Below are 6,327 nucleotides of genomic sequence, written 5' to 3'. Positions count from 1 at the left end.
ATCATGGTCTATCTCTGAGTAGGGCTGAGGAGGAAATCAGGGGCCTTTCTGTACCTGGGAATAGAAAGGAGCTGATCCATTCAGCACAGTGGATTTGCTGCCCTCTGGGTGTCTCAAATCCCAAAAGGACAGGATGGCCTCCTGATGCAAAGAGGGGCAGGTGTAGCACTGCACAGCAAAGAGCTGAGCCTTTCATTTACCAAATACTGTAAAGAGCAGCAGAGGAGGAGGAGGAGGGGAGGCCTGGAGCCATCAGACAGGGCTTGTTTGCCCCAGGGGTGACAAGGGCTCCGTGTCTGCTCAGGGGAGCCAGGGCTGCTCTGTTCCAAGCAGCAAAAGGGGGCAGCCAGGGGGTTCCAGCTCAGGGAGCTCCATCCTTACCCAGTCTGTGTCAGATTTAACTGAGTCTCGTTTCCTACCAAATAGGGCAAGTTATTTAAGGAAGGGTGATTCAAAATTGAAACAACTCTATCCTTTCATGCCTCATCTTGTAATTGAAATATTCATAAAGCTCTTCATTCAGCATAAGACCATTGCAGGAATATTTTAAGGATTTCATGCCTTTTACAGTTACAATGTGCAAATTCAGCAAGACTAGTCTGCATTTTAGGAGTGCAAATGAATCATATTTTTGACCCATCTTTCTTTCATTATATTTTCCTTTATGGGATTTTCATCAGATTGAAAGAGATTGTGTTTTTACTGTGTGTACAAACAGCTGCTATGGGTTAGGCTGAGAACCACCGAATACACTGTCCTGGTTGATGAATGTTTTGGGGATGGATGTCAAAAAATATTAATCTTAAAATCTGTTCTTTCTTAATTTTACTCAGGTCCTCATATCCTGTGTGATTTAGAGATGAAAACTAAATGCAGATAATGCCAAGGTTAATAAAAAACATATTTCCATCCCAAAGAGGAGCAAATGCTTCCACAATTTGTGGAGGGCCAAGTTGCCCTGTGTGCCTTGGGTGCTTCTTTCTCCAGTATGAATTCCCATATTTATGCATATTAAGACTTTTCATTTTGACTACAGTTAATTTTATAGACTGATCTGAAGATATAGTGAAAAACTATATCTTCAGATAGAACTTCAGAAGAACTCAGAAGTGCCTCATGTCCCAGTGTGCAGCTCACTGAGCAGGACACAGCCATTCCCACCTCCCAAAAGTGCAAGAAATGCACTGTAGGAAATCAGAGCAATGGACCTAAAAGCACCTGGGGAGAATCAGGCTGACAACTCAACCCTTTTCATTGCTGCAGATTTATCCCTGAATGAGGAGAAAAACTCACAGTAACAGGAAAATGAATGATGGGGGAAGCTGCTGGGTGCTCACCCTGTGTGTGCTGCTGCTTGTTCCATTGCGTGCCCGTCATTTTTGTGCCAAACAAATGAGCAGCAGAGCCACTGAATCCGTGCCCCATCTGCCTCCAGTCACAGCAGGGCTCAGCTGCTTTCCTGCTCCCAGAATAGAAGGAGGGGAGGCAGTGCCAGGTGCAGGCAGAGACAGCCTTGGCCTGCTGGACCCTTCCAGGGAGCCCAGGAGGGCTTTGTCCTTCCCTGGCAAAGCCTCTCCACGCTGCCAAGGCAGATAAAGGGACAGAAATGGCACTGGGGCACAGAGAGGGAGCAGGGCCAGGGCAGGGCTCATGGGGCTGCTAGGACAGGGAGAGGAGCTGTTCTGCCATGCTGGGTTTCAGGATGTCTGGTTTTATGGGATCAGGGCTGCTCGCTGCCCTGTGCTTCACCCACACAGCTCCTCTCCCCATCTGCTGCCACGAGAGCTCAGCTCCCAGGCTTGTGTCTGCAGAGCCTGAGCTGGGCAGCTCCTCCTGCATCACACACGCAAAAATCAGCCCCTGTGTGAGTCCTCCTGCATTACACATCCAAAATTCAGCACCTGTGAAGCTCCTCCTGCATTCTGTATCCAAAATTCAGAACCTGTGCAGCTCCTCCTGCATTCCACTCCAAAATTCAGCACCTGTGTAACTCCTCCTGAGTTACACACCCACAAATCAGTACCTGTGCAGCTCCTCCTGCATTACACATCCAAAATTCAGCACCTGTGTAACTGCTCCTGAATTACACACCCAAAATTCAGAACCTGTGCAGCTCCTCCTGCATTATACCCCCAGCAATCAGCACTTGTGCAACTCCTTCTGCATTCCACTCCAAAATCAGCACCTGTGCTGCTCATCCTTCATGAGACATCCAAAATTCAGCCCCTCTGCAGCTCTTCCAGCATGACACACCCAAAAATCAGCACCTGTGCTGCTCCTCCTGCATTACACACCTAAAATTCAGCCCTGTGAGCCCTGTGAGGAACTGGTCCTGGCTGGTGTCCCTGAGCAGCCACCCCAGCACAAAGAGCTGCCCCTCACTCCAAACAATGTGGGGAAGGCACCATAACCAGGGGCTGACTCTGAGCCCTGGGTTTGTCCCTGCCGCCCACTGACCCCACACAATTCAGTGCTCACACCTGTGGCTTTGTGGGATCAGTTTAGGCTCCTGCTCAAGAAGGCCCATGAGCATGTCCTGAATTTTAAATAGGTTGGTTTTTCGAGCTGGGGCTTTATGGCTGCAATTTAATCTGTTTGTTCATCCAGATTTGTACAACAGCGGGGTGGGGCACTGGCACAGGACATTGCACAGCCCTTGGGTGCAGGGTGGGACAGCTCTCTGTGCATGGATGCTGGGGATAAAGAGCCAGGAAAAATTCTGTCCTATAGAGGGGACTGAATTGGAGACTCAAACCAGGGAGGAAAGCCCTGGCAATATCAGACCATGTAACCATGCAAACCTGGGACTTTTCATGCCTGCAAAAGCTGCAAGCCCTCAGGATTTTCCATTCAGAAGGTGGGGTCCACTGTTGGGGAAGATGAAACAGGAAAGCCTTATAAATATGATTGCCTGGCAAAAGATTTTGAGAATATAGAAACTATAAGTGAGATTGAAATGAAAGCAAGCTTTGAGATCCCTCAGTTACTGAACAACTGGAAAACAATGGTGTGGCTGGCTGAAGATGATCCCCTTTTGATGGAACAACACCCTCTGCTTGCAGACAGCTCCAAGGGTCAGAGCAGACCCTACAGCTTGGCAGAAGGGGCACAAAGAGGAGTTTGTAGGGTTTAAAATGTAACACAGTATGGTAATGTAATGATTGTTATAGGTTGTATGTAAATGCTATAGGATTTGTATCTTGTACTAGATTGGTTAGTGAGAATTAGAATGTTCAGCACAGAAGAAGATTTATGGTATTGTAACGGGAAATTCACTCTTTTTTACTCTTCCTCGCTCTCTCATCCTCTTTACCACACTCTTGCCTTCTCTCTCTTTCCCTCTCTCTCCTTCTTTGGGCCTGCTCTGAGCTGTGGCTGGCAGCTCCCAGCAGGGCCCTGCACCCAGGCCCTTTGCAATGATCCCCAAGTTCCCAGACCTGGCTCCAGAGATCTCTCATCTCTGTCCGTCTGTCCCGTCCCACCCCTGTCAGTCACTCCTACAGCCTACAAACAACATCCCAGCTGGGCTTTGGGACACACCTGCACGGGGCAGCCTGGCACAGGTGGGAATGGCTCCCCATCCCCTGGCTGAGCTGTCCCTGCACAGTCCAGTCTTACAGGGACCGTGATCAGCCCTTGCTGTGTTTTGGGGGTGGACAGGGAGGGTCTGTAGAGTTCTGAGAAAAAGCAGGTTCCATACCTGGAACAGTAATTGTTCCATTTACATAAAACATATCCATTAATTGCCTGAGTTTCTGTACTCCCTGATGAGCTCCCTGCCTCCCCAGACCTCGCATGCCTCAGGCTTTATTTATAGGTTCCCCTGACCTTTTCATTACTCAGAGTCTCTCATGGATCCTGTCCTCTGTATGTTACCACATCACTTTTTCTTGTCCCGTCTGACATTTAATTTTTATTAACTGTGGTGTGAGGTAAAGCTGGTTTTCTTTGTTTTCCACACCGTGTTCTTCTGCTCTCCAGGCCACAGAAAGTCACTCCAGAATCACTTGAGAGAATTTTTTCCTTGACATTCTGAGATTTTCCAGCAGGACATGGAAGATTAAACTTGGGTTTAAGGTTAATAATATCTCCCTGAGCCCATGAGAACTGTACAGTGGGTGCATGAACATGAGCCTCACTGCTGACCTGCAAGGGTCTAAGTGTGGGTCAGTCTCCTGTACACACCAGAAGGTGAGCCCTGGTCACTGGAAAGCCCCTCTGCACCTCCTGGTTCTTGAGTGGCTGGCTCTCTTTCCAGTTTGTGCAAAAAGCAGGAGCACATGCTGGGATTTGGGTATGATGGAGACATGTTGAAGTTTTCCAGGCGTGTTTAACATGTTTGCCACACCCTTTGCTGAGGAATCTCTTCTTGTTACTCATTTTACTGAATAATCACATTAACTCGAACAGTTTAAGCAGAAACATCCAAACCAGGAATATTTGGGAGAGACAGATAAAAAAATACTTAAATACTTCCATTAGCTGCTCTTCATTTGGGAGGTTCCTACCAATTAACAGCAGCCTTTGTCCACTCTCGGATGATGTGTTGTCTCCTGAACTTTACTGGCTAATTAAAAAATTCTTCCCTCAAAAAAATGAAATCCTCTTCATGTTTTTGGTGAGTCACAGTGCATGTTTCAGTGAGAAGTGCCTCACGCTGAATTTATAGCCTGCATGAATCTGTATACAAACATGTTTGTACAAACATTTATTGGAATGGATCCACAGCTCAGTTCTGACACCAATGGACAGCAGAGAAGCACGAGCTAATGCCAAATCTCACTAAATTAAATCTTTTAATTCTGTTCAATAGAGCAGGTAAATTCCCAAATGCTGGGAGGGACAATCTCAAATGCAGGCACTGGGATGAATGGCAGTAAAGCAGGGAGGGGGTGCACAGGGGACTCCAGCCTGGGGAGCAGAGGGAGCTGCCAGGAGTCCCCAGCTGGTGCCAGAGGCAGGAGCAGTGCCATGGAGAAGGCCTAAGAGGACCCAGCAGACACTGCTGGGGGAGGGACAGGCTCTGGGTCCCCATACCTGAGCTTTGGTAAAGCCTCTGCCAGCATTTCCCAGAGTATTCTGCTAATAAACCTCTGCTGGTGCCCGGCTGGTGTGCTCAGATAACCCCCAGCACAGCGGGGAATGGGTTAAACCCAGCTGGGCAGGGCTGGCACTCCCCAGGGCTCCGCCTGGCACCAGGCCCGGTTAATGTCCTTCTGGAGAACATGGGGAGGGGATGGAGGGATGGAGGGATGGAGGGATGGAGGGATGGAGGGATGGAGGGATGGAGGGATGGAGGGCGCCCCTGCCAGTGCCACCCAGCAGGGTGGGTGTGGGTGAGGGGATGGGGTGGGTGTGGGTGTGCATGGGTGTTTGTGGCTGTGGGATTGGTGTGGCTGTGGGTGGCTGTGGCTGTGGCATGGGATTGCTGTGGCTGTGGCTGTGTGTGGCTGTGGGATTGGTGTGGCTGTGGCTGTGGCTGTGCTCTGGCTGTGGCTGTGGCTCTGGCTGTGGCTCTGGCTGTGGCTCTGGCTCTGGCTCTGGTGTGGCTCTGGCTCTGGCTGTGGCTCTGGCTGTGGTGTGGCTGTGGCTGTGCTGTGGCTCTGGCTGTGGCTGTGGCTGTGGCTCTGGCTGTGGCTCTGGCTCTGGCTCTGGCTGTGCTGTGGCTCTGGCTCTGGCTCTGGCTCTGGCTGTGCTGTGGCTCTGGCTGTGGCTCTGGCTGTGGCTCTGGCTGTGGCTGTGCTGTGGCTCTGGCTCTGGCTCTGGCTCTGGCTCTGGTGTGGCTCTGGCTGTGGCTCTGGCTCTGGCTGTGGCTCTGGCTCTGGCTCTGGTGTGGCTCTGGCTGTGGCTGTGTCTCTGGCTGTGGCTCTGGCTGTGCTGTGGCTCTGGCTCTGGCTCTGGCTCTGGCTGTGCTGTGGCTCTGGCTGTGGCTCTGGCTCTGGCTGTATTGCAGGGCAGGGTCTCTGCAGAGGGATGGGCAGGGCTGGACCCTGGATCCAACAGGGCCACCAAGGCCGGGCACCAGCTCCTGCACCGCAGTCACACCAACCCTGTAGAGCTCCAGGCTGGGGCAGAGGGGCTGGGAAAGGCCCGGGGGGTGCTGTGCCAGTGGCTGGACACGAGCCAGGTGGGCAATAGGCCACTGGCCCCTGGGCTGTGCCAGCTGTGGGGTGGCCACAGGCCCAGGGCAGGGATTGTCCCCTGTGCTGGCCCTGCTGGGGCAGCCCTGGGCCCCTCTGACAAGGAGGACATGGAGGGGCTGGAGCGCGTCCAGGGCAGGAATGGAGCTGGGAAGGGAATGGAGAATCCCTGAGGGAGCTGGGCAGG

Source organism: Agelaius phoeniceus, chromosome 23 (genome assembly GCF_051311805.1).
Source record: "Agelaius phoeniceus isolate bAgePho1 chromosome 23, bAgePho1.hap1, whole genome shotgun sequence".
In the NCBI taxonomy this organism is placed as follows: domain Eukaryota; kingdom Metazoa; phylum Chordata; class Aves; order Passeriformes; family Icteridae; genus Agelaius; species Agelaius phoeniceus.
Note: the sequence above shows the minus strand (reverse complement) of the source record.